The sequence below is a fragment of the Periplaneta americana genome, chromosome 6 (assembly GCF_040183065.1).
Source record: "Periplaneta americana isolate PAMFEO1 chromosome 6, P.americana_PAMFEO1_priV1, whole genome shotgun sequence".
NCBI lineage: Eukaryota > Metazoa > Arthropoda > Insecta > Blattodea > Blattidae > Periplaneta > Periplaneta americana.
In genome coordinates this window covers 157,404,628-157,418,237 of record NC_091122.1, presented here as the reverse complement: position 1 = coordinate 157,418,237, position 13,610 = coordinate 157,404,628, and the positions used below count along the sequence as shown (strand labels likewise).

At 35.5% G+C, this 13,610-nt stretch overlaps 1 protein-coding gene across 23 annotated transcripts in view; it reads left to right on the top strand.

The window, feature by feature from the left end:
- LOC138701967 (uncharacterized) overlaps positions 1-13,610 on the top strand; it is a 1,800,590-nt gene that overhangs the window by 1,253,801 nt on the left and 533,179 nt on the right. For 11 of the 23 annotated variants that reach the window (XR_011332758.1, XR_011332755.1, XR_011332745.1 and 8 more), the window contains one exon: positions 13,543-13,588. The exons of the other annotated variants lie outside the window; for them this stretch is intronic. The gene's annotated coding sequence lies outside the window, so the exon portion shown is untranslated. The remainder of the gene's footprint in view (positions 1-13,542; positions 13,589-13,610) is intronic. 23 annotated transcript variants of the gene reach the window in all.

The following is a 13,610-nucleotide window of genomic DNA, read 5'->3' as shown; positions in this document are numbered from 1 at the left end:
GGAACACTATGTATGGACCTATCATATTATACAGTATAAGTGGTAAATCAAATATTGAATAATTATTAATTAGCAATAATAACTGTATATCGAAGTTTTTCATACTTTCCTGTTTTGGTACGTTCCATTGACTGTTCTATTAAACGTTTGTCATAAACGCAGAAAATAAAGCCTTATTTTTACCGTGTGAGCAAAACATACGTGTATCTTATCTGTCGCCTACCATACAAGATAAGGCATGTTGGCGAGATGACCTTGTACTGTGCTTCTATTTATTACGAGCGTATCACGACCGATCGTATCTCACTCGAGGGTGCGACACTCGACCGAGTTCAAGCGAGCGATTTAACTCCAATGCAGCACTCTGGTACCCTTATACTGCCATTTTTTTCTGCAATATCTGTCGAATACAAAAAATCTGATCAGTAGTCGGTCTGTTACGCCTAATGATCCCCAATAATTTCATATGGAGTTTATCTTCTCAAAACAATATTGGACATAATTTTGTACGACGTCAACAAAAGTGATATTCCTCGAAAGTTACTACAGTTAGAATAGCATCAACAAGTTTAAAGTGAATATCGGTTAATACCATGATTAATGTGCCAAGTTCCAGCTGGATAACCACGCAGTTTGACAGTTCGTCGTTAAATGGCCAATTAGGACTGAGTAAAATAAAGAATATACGAGTTACGGAATATGCTCTTGAAATGGTGTCGTGATTCGACGGTGAAGCCTTCACATGGGGAGTTGGATTGCGCACGTTATTAGTCAATTGTAGTTTGTTTAGAGTCCATGACCCCGGCAGTCCCGCCAACCGGTGTCTCGTTCTGCCCCCGACGAGGGTACAGCACGGGAAAGAGAGAGGGGATTCAGGCTGCGCGGTCCGACCGATAGACCGTTACACAGAGCCGTGCGCGAATGTTTCTGGGCCACAAAATTCGAACTGCACACCACACAAATTCTGAATTATCCCAGATTTTCAAGGTTGATAAAAGTTTGCGTACATAATAAAGCGTACGCCTACTGGGTTAATATTTTATGTAACAATGGCGATACTAATGTTGACGTCTGAATGCCAGCAGTGGCGTACGGAGGATTTTGTCACGAGTGTGGGGGGGGGGGGGTATTAAAATTATTTACAATTTACATTATCGGTATTTTAAATTTTATGTACCGTTATTATTATTATTATTATTATTATTATTATTATTATTATTATTATTATTATTATCTGTATTATTAGGAAATTGGTTCGTATAGGTCAGTCTCTGTCAGATGCGTTTCCAATTCACTGTGGGCTAAATCAAGGAGATGCACTATCACCTTTACTTTTTAGCTTTGCTCTAGAGTATGCCATTAGGAAAGTCCAGGATAACAGAGAGGGTTTGGAATTGAACGGGTTACATCAGCTGCTTGTCTATGCGAATGGCGTGCATATGTTAGGAGAAAATCCACAAACGATTAGGGAAAACACGGGAATTTTACTGGAAACAAGTCAAGAGATAGGTTTGGAAGTAAATCCCGAAAAGACAAAGTATATGATTATGTCTCGTGACCAGAATATTGTACGAAATGGAAGTATAAAAATTGGAGATTTATCCTTCGAAGAGGTGGAAAAATTCAAATAACTTTGAGCAACAGTAACAAATATAAATGGCACTCGGGAGGAAATTAAACACAGAATAAATATGGGAAATGCCTGTTATTATTCGGTTGAGAAGCTTTTATCATCTAGTCTGCTGTCAAAAAATCTGAAAGTTAGAATTTATAAAACAGTTATATTACCGGTTGTTCTGTATGGTTGTGAAACTTGGACTCTCACTTTGAGAGAGGAACAGAGATTAAGGGTGTCTGAGAATAAGGTTCTTAGGAAATTATTTGGTGCTAAGAGGGATGAAGTTACAGGAGAATGGAGAAAGTTACACAACGCAGAACTGCACGCATTGTATTCTTCACCTGACATAATTACGAACATTAAATCCAGACGTTTGAGATGGGCAGGGCATGTAGCACGTATGGGCGAATCCAGAAATGCATATAGAGTGTTAGTTGGGGAGGCCGGCGGGAAAAAGACCTTTGGTGGGGGGCCGAGACGTAGATGGGAAGATAATATTAAAATGGATTTGTGGGCGGTGGGATATGATGGTAGAGACTGGATTAATGTTGCTCAGGATAGGGACCAATGGCGGGCTTATATGAGGGCGGAAATGAACCTCCGGTTTCCTTAAAAGCCAGTAAGTAAATTATTATTATTATTATTATTATTATTATTATTATTATTAGGCCTATTATTATTATTATTATTAGGCAATTATTATTAGGCTATTATTATTATTATTATTATTATTATTATTATTATTATTATTATTATTATTATTATTATCACGTAATCACGTATTAAGCTTGGTGGACGGTCCAAAGATCTTATTCCTAAAGGGCGATAATTTAGTGCTTGTCGTGGCATCCTTGTCCTGGGCGTCCAGAGTATATGAAATTTCCATTTCTATCTATAATTTTGAATTTTCTCTAAAATTGGGTTAATTATTATTATTACTTACAATTAATGGTTTTTAAGGAACGACTCAACAGATGGGAATATATGAAACCGTACATTTTTAGCGCATTTTCGACTATTTTCTGTAGCGCATCGCCTTAAGCTATGGCTTGTTGTTGAAAACGCAGAAAATTTATTTTATGAGATAATTTCAATTAAACTTTTGGTTACACATAACTCGTGCATTAACACAAGTTCTACCAAATTATATACTTAATTCTGTGGTGTTCGGGTGAATGAGGATATATAATTTTTTTGTGCAGATGGAATTTTGTTCCCCAGATGAACACACGAGTTAAATTATACAAGTGAATGTGCAAAAATCAAAAGAATACTGGCAGTTGATGTGTTTTATTTGTGTAAAAAATTATTTGTAATAAGGGTCCGAAGTTTAATTTTTATTTACCTCCAAACTCATTTTTATGACTTGTCTCCCTTTACCCAAACAACACAGAATTAATATAATATTGGGATAAAATTTTCACGAAAATACCTTCATGAAACCGTACATATTTTAGCGCGAAAATAAAAAAAATGGGCAGACCAAAAACGATAGAATTTGTCAAAATTCGACGATTTTCTGTAGTGCATCGCCTTAAGTTATTTCAGGGATGGACACCTAACCATTGTTTGTACTCCGTTTATCACATAGAAAACGTGATAGTCTTGTGATGAATTTTCACCAATGAACCCACCAGTTTCTGGGTGTTAATGCAATTTAAAGTGTAGGACCGTATAATCGATTTCCTGTCGAAAATTTCGGACAAAGGACGGACGTCGGTCATGGGAACTTGAATTAATTATATAAGTAGTTCTATTACATCAGCAATAACACACAATTCATAATGATCATACAGTTGTTAGCCCTTATGACGTCTTTTCGCATTGGATAGGAAGTGTAGCTAATGACATGTAAATTATATAGACTAACGAACTGAATAATTTAGTCTGTGCTTGTAGAAGATGTGCAGGGTCGGTTGATTAAGTTGATGGCTGGTAATGGATCCGTCGTATTGGATCAGTGGTAGCGTACATGATCCCTGAATAGACGGACCGGATTCGATTCCGGCGTGTTCAGACAAAAAATTAATCCTATCACAGGTCTGGACATGTATCCCTTAGTCCAGACGTACTTGCGGCGGGCATATTGTCCTCTGGGCGCCCGGTGCAGGAGATGGTCGTGCGTAGAAAACCTGTTGTACATATAAACAGACAGTCGGCACTCAGATCTATCGTAAGCGAGCAGTAACGTCGCTGGCAATTTGTAACATTGATAATAGTGTTGCGGGATTTAATCGATTAATCGATCAATTTCTGTTGTAAGATTAATCGATCAGAAATATTTAATCGAATAATCGAGTTGATTAAAATTGATGGAATATAATTGATATTAATTATATTATTTTGTTAATACAAACTCATATTAAAAATTCCGACAGTATTCCTCTCTCGGAAGTTGCTTACTTAAAAGCACAATAGTACTATTATTTTCTAACTGTAAAGCAGGTAGCTTAGGGAAAATCTTTGCACAAACACTTCAGAAAGAGGAGATATGAGGATAGTGATCTAGTCTACCTCTATTGAAAGTTGAAACACAATGCGAAACCCTTATTAAGTTTAATGGTTTCCCAAGAAAACTTCCACCTTGTTTCAGCTCCTCTTTTTAGCACATGAAATACATACTTTTCTGGGATTCGTCCGCCTCATCCCTTATAAAATAACCATGTCTACACAGTGTGCAAGTGGGAGCGTAACTATCTTCTTCTCTTTCTAAAATCTGGTAATTCGATCTGTTGTTTAGTTCGATAAAGAAAAAAAATCAGTTTTCTATGGTCTGTGAAAAGTGTAAACTCCATTATGTCATATGAGAATTTGAGAAGTAAACTCGGTGAAACGTTTGGATTTAAATTGAACGATCGTGGAGAAGTGCTTGACAGAAAAAAAGTTTTTTCGTGTTTAGTGATGCAGGAAACATTGTTACTAAACATAGAACAGCATTTAATTCGGAGCATGTGAATGCACTCACATGTTTAAATCATGGATGAAGCAGTATTAAATAGGTGAGTCTTCATACTTTTTGTTATTTATGTTTGTCTCTAAAATTCCCGGAGAAATTGACACAATAAATTATAAGCCTCATATTAAATATGTTAGTAATTAAAATAGTTTTTGTGCAATATAACGATACAATGTATACAATACAAAACATTTAATACATATGCTTTTCACCGAACACAAGTTAAATTTAACAATAATTGTGTATTACAGTAGGCTATACTAAAACATTTTTTTTTCAAATCGATCAAAACTCGATTAATCGATTAAATTAAAATAGTTAATCGATTAAATATTTTGACAGATCAACAGCACTAATTGATAGGTCTACTGATATAGTAAAAAAAGGTAAAGGTATCCCCGTAACTTGCCATGAAGGGGACATGGAGGTAGAGCCCCATGCTTTCCATGTCCTCGGCACTAGAATGAGGTGGTGTGGTCGGCACCACGCTCTGACCCTCCTTTTACTCCCGGGAAAGACCCGGTACTCAATTTTATAGGAGGCTGAGTGAACCTCAGGGCCGTTTTGAAAGTTTGGCAACGAGAAAAAATCCTGTCACCACCTGGAATCGAACCTCGGATTTAGTGTTTAGTATTTATTTATTTCACTTGGTACAGATAAGGCCATCAGACATTCTCTTTCCCTCTACCAGGGTATTACAACTACAATATCAAGAATACAATTAAAATTACAATTACAATTAATATTAAATTTACAATTCCAGTCGAATCAAAATACTAAAACATTACTTGATTAATGAAGACCGGACAATGTATTACAGAAGTACAAAGAAAAAATTACTGAAGGGTACAAATTAAACGTAGAATAATTATAAGGATGAAATTACTGAATATTGAAGTATTTTATGCTGCTATTTACAAAGAGAACAAACCAAGTACCAGCACTACATTTAAAGTGACTCTTTTTGTTCAAACTGTCGAACGTGTCAAACTCTTAGTATGTGAACATTTTTATAGGAAAAAAATTATAATAATTATAACGTTGAGCTACATTACAACACCGCGCGTGCTCAGACATTATAATGAAGATGAGCGTATGCAAGTAATACATTTAGAAAATTTTAAGCAATCCGTCGTCAACGAGGTAAGTTAGTTTTGGAAAGTGCAATATTGTTCCAGAAATTTTGCTACTTATTGAGCAAAACAGAAAAAATATGTAGGCTATACAAAAAAATACACAAAGGAAAATCATAACGATTACATTATGTTGTGTACATAATGTAAATATATTGTAAAAAAACTCTCTAATTTGAAAAGACAAGTGGAAATGAAGTAAGTAAATATTATTGTAAAAAATCATAAAACAAAACATTTTGTTGTGTTGATGATGTAAATATATTACAGGCGTAGATACAACTCTCTCGTTTGAATATTGAAATTTTGCTACTTACTGCGCAAAACAGAAAAAATATGTAGGCTATACAAAAAAATACACAAAGGAAAATCATAATGATAACATTTCGTTGTGTACATAATGTAAATATATCGTAAAAAAAACTCTCTAATTTGAAAAGACGAGTGGAAAATGAAGTAAGTAAATATTATTGTAAAAAATCATAAAACAAAACATTTTGTTGTGTTGATGATGTAAATATATTATAGGCGTAGATACAACTCTCTCGATTGAATATTGAAATTTTGCTACTTATTGCGCAAAACAGAAAAAATATGTAGGCTATACAAAAAAATACACAAAGGAAAATCATAATGATAACATTTCGTTGTGTACATAATGTAAATATATCGTAAAAAAAAAGTCTCTAATTTGAAAAGACGAGTGGAAATGAAGTAAGTAAATATTATTGTAAAAAAATCATAAAACAAAACATTTAGTTGTGTTGATGATGTAAATATATTATAGGCTTAGATACAACTCTCTCGTTTGAATAGACATGTTGAAATAAAGTGATTAAAGTGATTCTTTTCAATCGCATTGAAACAGTTATTCTTAACCTTTCGTGAATCAAGGGCTCCTTTTAAAATCTGGTGAAAGCTATGGACCCCTCCCTAGAAAAATGTAAAAAGTGACTAACATTTTTAGATACGCTTCTGTTTTTTACGTTAAAATAATAGTGAATATAGGGCAGGTCAGTCACTGCAAACCCAGCTTTCTCCAATCTTTCCTATTTTCTGTCTTCCTCTTTGTCTCCTCATATGATCCATATATCTTAATGTCATCTATCATCTGATATCTTTTTCTGCCCCGAACTCTTCTCCCGTTCACCATTCCTTCCAGTGCATCCTTCAGTAAGAAGTTTCTTCTCAGCCAGTGACCCAACCAATTCCTTTTCCTATTCCTGATCAGTTTCAGCATCATTCTTTCTTCATCCACTCTTTCCAACACAGCTTCATTTCTTATTCTGTCTGTCCACTTCACAACACGTTCCATTCTTCTCGATATCCACATTTCAAATGCTTCTTTTCGCTTCGTCGTAATGTCCATGTTTCTGCCTCATACAATGCCACAATCCCTACAAAGCACTTCACTAGTCTCTTCCTTAGTTCTTTTTCCAGAGGTTCGCAGAAGATGCTCCTTTTTCTATTAAAAGCTTCCTTGGTCATTGCTATTCTCCTTTTGACTTTCTGGCAACAGCATATAGTGAATATACATGTTAATTTTTATGTGACTCTCACGGGCTCCCTGAAGTCCATTCATGAATTCCGGGTTAAGGCCGACCGCACTGGGAGATTAGCGATTGAGTGGCGCCACTGAACTCCTCTTGCCTCGTATTAAGAGCAACAACTGCCCAGTAATCGCCCTAGTGGCCCAGGGCATGCCCGATTCCTAACCGCCTGTGTTTTAGTCTGCGCTGTATCCCCATGCAAACGTGTTGGCAGAGGTAAGGTGCAAAGCATGTTTACTGGTACATCCGCAACGTAGTTCCTCACATTACGGGATTGTACGGACTAGGGTTGCCAGATGCTCCGTTTTTCCCGGTTTCCTCCGTTTTTTCACCCAAATTTTGTTCCTCCGTTTATTATTTACCCGGAGTGGGTAATTCTCCGTCTTTTTATTTGTCTATTGCGAATTATTGAATTACTAGTCGTAGACGTGCACTCCGCTGCACCCGTTAGAAATAAATATAAAGTAATTACATAATTAAAATAGGACATTTGATCCAGGGAACATTCGTGTAAGATATAAGGATAAATCGTTTATTATGTTACTTAATTTAAATTGCATCCAAATAATTAAAATGCGATCATTTTGATCCAGAGACCACTCATTTGGTCATAAAAATTATTTTAGGAAATACAGGAAACGAATGTACAGAATAGCCTATCAAGTTTTCTGTGCATAAGAAGCTATTTTAATCTTACCTGTCCTCGATTCACTCAGAAGTTACTGTAATAACATTATAGCATTATGTCCATCTAGAGTAACTACACTTTCCAATGGTGAATTAATAATTAATTATACAAATCGGTTAATTTAGCTTCTGATACTACTTCATACAAACACAGAAACATTCTCTGTAGGCTATCTTTCATAGCTTTCGATTGTTGCTGTAGACGAAGTCATTTGTTTTTAAATTCATTACACGGCCTTAGATGGCAGTTATTTTAATTTTAAAACTCATTTATCTCATTAAATATCAGTCCTATCAAAATTTTTCAAGGAATAAAACTTGTCGGAAATTATTTTTAAAGAAACTTTTGTTATGTAACATATTTCACAAAAATCAATAATAAGCGAGATATTTCGATTTAATTTAGGCCCCCTTATAACCCCCCTTTTAAATAATGCATTTTGAATGCCATATAGCCTAAAATCTAAGTTACAACGAACTTAATTTATATTCCAATTTTCATCGGAATCCGTTCAGCCATTATCGCGTGAAAAGGTAACAAACATGCAGACAGACAGACAAACAAAAATTTCAAAGAAGCGGTTTTCGGTTTCAGGGTGATTAATTATATATGTTAGGACCAATTATTTTTGGAAAATCGAAAATTACCAGAAAAATTTCGGCTACAGATTTATTATTAGTATAGATATCTTATGGGTTAAATATTCTCGTAAAATTTGTGTAATCCTTGGAAAATTACATTGTATCGTTTTTTTTACAAGTATAGTAGGCCTATATAGTATAATGATGGCCAGGTAGCTCAGATGGAAGGACAGCTGGATACAGACTGGAAAGTCCGGGGTTCGATCTCGCATGATGACAGGATTTTCTCGTTGCCAAACTTCCAGAACGCCCCGAAGTCCACTCGACCTCCTATCAAATTAAGTACAAGTCTTTCCCGGGGGAAAAGACAGTTGGAGCGTGGTGCCGTCCACACCAACTCATTCTAGTGCCGAGGTCAACAAAGCATGGGACTCTACCTCCATGCCTCCAAGTGCTTTCACGGAATGTAAAAAAGCTATTTAAAAAAAATATGATACGGATCTAGGTGGAAGGCAGGACAAGCCAGTTGTGCTTCTTCTTCTTCTTCTTCTTCTTCTTCTTCTTCTTCACTTCATGGTATAGGCGCTACTTGGCAGTTCCGCCTTCAAAGATCTTCCAGCCATCTCTTCCCTGGTGTGCCTAAATATGTTTTCCTTAGGTTTATACGAATATTTCCATGTTTTCTGGTCAATCTTGTGTCTGGCACTCTTTTTAAGGTTCTTATCATTGTGGTTTATAGTATTTTAATCTATCGTTTATGTTAAAAATTTATAAGATAATTATTCTCTTATCTTCATTTTATTTTATCTAGGTTAGAACATTTTTAACTGCTCTAAAAAGCTTCATTTCGTGTTCCTTGGTGTCCCATCGTTCACTTCGGTGAGATGATATAGGGGGTACAGTTTTTCTTTCTCGCAAATTTTGACGTGGCCGAGAAATTACCCAAATATTTGCATGGAAGTCTTCATTTGTGAACAAAATTCCTAACTTGCCGTGAATCTAAAACGCAGAGCACGAGACTTTACTTCCCTTTCGAAGTAATGCTAAGGAAATTATCACCTTTAAAATCCTCTACCAGATTTTAACTCTCGGGATCTCTTATATAGGCCCTAATCGCAAGCATGGTAATTAATATAGATAATTGAGTGTTGGAACAAAGTATTCTGGGGTATTACAATTACCTTGGATGATACGAAGTGGTTAAGAGACAAATCTGTTTTCTCGCTCTCTTAATCAAATACAACCAGTGAAATAATGCCTGTTTTGTTTTACATACACGAGATCCATTTGTGAATAGGGCCTCAATTATAAAATGTCATACAAACTTTATTTTTAGCGATGACGCTCTACATGGGTATGATTCATCTATAACATAATTGAATGCATTCTCTTATTTCTCCCTTGAATTAGGAAGTGCATTGCTCAGCGAAAATGCAGATGATGCAATGTTAACAGCCGTCCCTCCTTGACTGTGTGTAGTAATGAGCTTGCATTCAGTCTCTCTCTCTCTCATCGCAGGCGAGTCATTTTTCTCTCTCATATCCGATTTTGTCTGGAAGTTTGTCAGCCTCACAGTACACCGGACTTCACTTAGTAGCAGAAGCAGTAGTAATAGTTTACTTGGCTTCGCTTTGAACTGCAGAGCTTTTTCAGCATCGAAATTCAACGATAACAACCTTGAACACCTTGTGGAAGTCGGATATTGTTGTGATATAGCATTGCCGCTGTCCTGGCGAAAGTAAAGCGAAAGTTCGCAGCTGCATAATTATATTATAATGCCGGTAACACATTATTATGCTATGAAACTGCTTAGATTTGACTGCTTGTATAAAGAAGAATGCATTGTTGACAATCAAGTGGGATAATGTGTTTACTTTTATCGCTATCAATAGTAACCAGAACTCTGTTACATTTTCAGTATAATATATCGTCAACAATACTATTTAATCATTTTCCAGCATGTGCACTATATACTAATTCGGTAGGGCCTATGCAAGGTGTATTTTGCAAAGAATTGGAGTTTATTTTTCAATTTACTTTATACTCCCTATCGAAGTAGGAAATACTCGTAATAATTAAACCACTAACAAAATCAATGCTTAAAAATAAATCACAGCCTGCCATTCACAAATCAATTTTGTTTCAGCAGTGAATACGTTTGAATATGTTTCTTTGCATCGATGACATCATTAATGCTTTCTCTGTAAAGAAAGTGCGAAGGAAGTCTTTATAATTCACAAGTAAGATGCATATATTTTGATTCGAGTAATTTATTGTTTTCTGAATTGTAACATTTCGGAATATGTATGATAAGACTTTCTTGTGTTAAATTCTAACGTACCTTGTTTACATGTTTCGACCTATTTATGGGTCATCCTCAGAACTGGTCGTTGTTGGTCTTGGTGCCTCTTGTTTTGTTTCCTGTGAGGGTGTGTTCGTGTGATATAATGTAGAGTCAAAGAGTGCGTGTGTTCTGAAATTGAGTTGTGTGTTGAGAATTTCGTTGGGGTGTGTTTTCGTGTGTCTGTATATTTCATATTGTTCTAGTGTGTTTAGTTTCTGGCTTTTTGGTTGGATGTGTAGTATTTCCATGTCTGTGTTGATGTCTCTGTGGGTGTGGTTAGCATTTGTGATGTGTTCTGCATATGTGGAGGTTTTTTGTAATTTTGTTATGACTGTGATGTGTTCTTTGTAACGTGTTTGAAATGATCTGCCTGTCTGTCCTATGTAGAAGTTGTTGCAGGTGTTACATTTGAGTTTGTATACGCCTGTGTGGTTGTATTTGTTTGTTTGTGTTGTTTGTGTTTTGAGATGTTTTTGTAGAGTGTTATTTGTTCTGTATGCGATGTTGTAATTTAATTTCTTGAAAGTGGTTGCAATTTTGTGTGTATTTTTGTTTTCGTATGTTAGTGTGATGTATTTTTCGTGTTCTTGTGTTTGTGTTGTATTCTTGTGTTTTTTGTGATTATGTTTTGTCTTACGTATTATGTTGTCTATTATGCTAGGATTGTATCCGTTTTCTTGTGCTATGTATTTGTGTTTATCTCTTCTTTGTAATCCTGTTGGTTCATTGGTATGTTGAGTAGTCTGTGTACCATTGTTCGGAATGCAGCTTGTTTGTGTTGTGTGGGGTGGTTGGATGTGTTGTGTATGTGTGTTGTTGTTGTGGGGTTTCTGTATACTTTGAATGTGTGTGTTGGGCTATTCAAATCTCAAATCGACCGAAATGTAGAGAAAATTGACCTTGCAATTTTTAAATACAATGAAACTTTTTCTGTCCGTTGACAACTGTGTTACAGTGCTTTGTGCAAAGTTTGAGGCATCAGAACTTTATAGTGTTTAAATTAAAAATATTTTAATTTATCGTATTTTCATAAAATCAGCAAATTTAAACTGTTGTGGCTCCGAAACCCTTTCACCCAATGATCAAAATCATGGTTTATTTTGATGCTGAGGAGTTAAAGTTTACATTGACATGTAAACAGTTTTTCTTACTTTTTATGGAAATGGAGAAATTTAGATTTTTCTTCATTAAGACGCCTTTGTCCACGAAAAAATATTTAAAAAATATGTGGTTAGATACCGCATTGAAAGTACAAATAAACAAATATTTTTTACTGGTGCACCGTTGATAAGAAAGTATTGAAAATATCAAATAAAGAAAATAAATAGTACGCGCGTGAACTAACCAGCTGACTGTGAGACGGGAGCTAGCCTAGGCAAGCAAGGCCAGAAGACATAAACACGTGATGTTTCGTCTAGTAGCGCATAGCTGGACTAGCTTTATCACAAGTTTTCATGAGCGCAGGAGTAAAATGACGCCCAATGCTCGCTTATCTTAATCTCTCGGCCAGTTCGTGGGGTACTGCGCCGTTCAAGTCTAGGCGTGTGAATATAATTTATTTAATACCCTCGAAACTTATTGCCGAGCCACTAAGCAAACAATGTCGAATCCCTCTTAATAATGCAAGATTTTTTCGCAATATTTTTTTACATTTTTACAGATTGGCAAAAAGCCTAAAAGTAAGTAAAATCAGATTATCTGTCTCCGTGTATAAAATAAAAATAAAGATTACTTCTTATCATAATCTACCAAATGTCAGCTTCAAAATGAGCTCCCGTTCAATGTTCTGCAGTAAACGGTTCCAGAGTTCTGAGCGCTGAAAGAGGCTTGCTTTTTATGAAATACGCTAAATTTGTCGCTCAATAGTACGAAAACAGTTTGACTTTCGATAGTATATTTTTGAAAATGGACTCTCCTCAGCACCTTATATAAATAGGGAAAAAAATTAGAGTATTAAAAAAATGCGAGGTTTTTTACTGCTTGATTTCATATGGAATAGCCCGTTTGTTGTCTCCTTTTGTTATTGTGGTGTCTAGAAAATTTATGGATTTGTTGTTTTCAATTTCTAATGTGTAGTGTAGCTTTGGGTGTATTTTGTTTGTGTTGATGTAGGTTTTGGATCTGTGTATATTCCGAAGTGATACAGTGTTAAAAGTTGTGTAATCAAGATGCGTAACATTTCCTTTAAAACTAATTTAAACTAAATATGACCTGTATAATAGCTTCTCATATACTGTTTGTGGGAGTTTGGGGGCGGCAAATTTTAGCACTACCTAGGGGCGGCACTCTACCTAACTCCGGCCCTGAATTCTAATGAATATCAGTGTACCTACAATAAACTTAAAAGTCTGATTGCTATCTAGCCACTGCACTGCCACTATTTCGTGCATGAAATAACAGCCAAGACAGACTAATTGTCTGTCAGCAAAAATCAATCTTGGGACATAACTATATTCATGTTTAGTTGCATGCCATTGTTACTTTCGTGTTTTCTGTTATAAAAAGTCTCAATTTAATAGTACACTTCTTTTTTTTCGCTTGACATGAAGTTCAAAATTTGACAAACTTTATTTTAGAGACTGGTGATGTCATCGGCGATAAGAAATTGTATTGTGTGTGTGTGCCACAATTCTGTTAATTAAAGTAATAGAGTTTCCCGTCTTTTTTTCCAGAGTGCGTGAGTGTTTGAGCTGACGTCCTAGCAGAAGAGTCACACAGGTCTGTGATATGAGATTATATC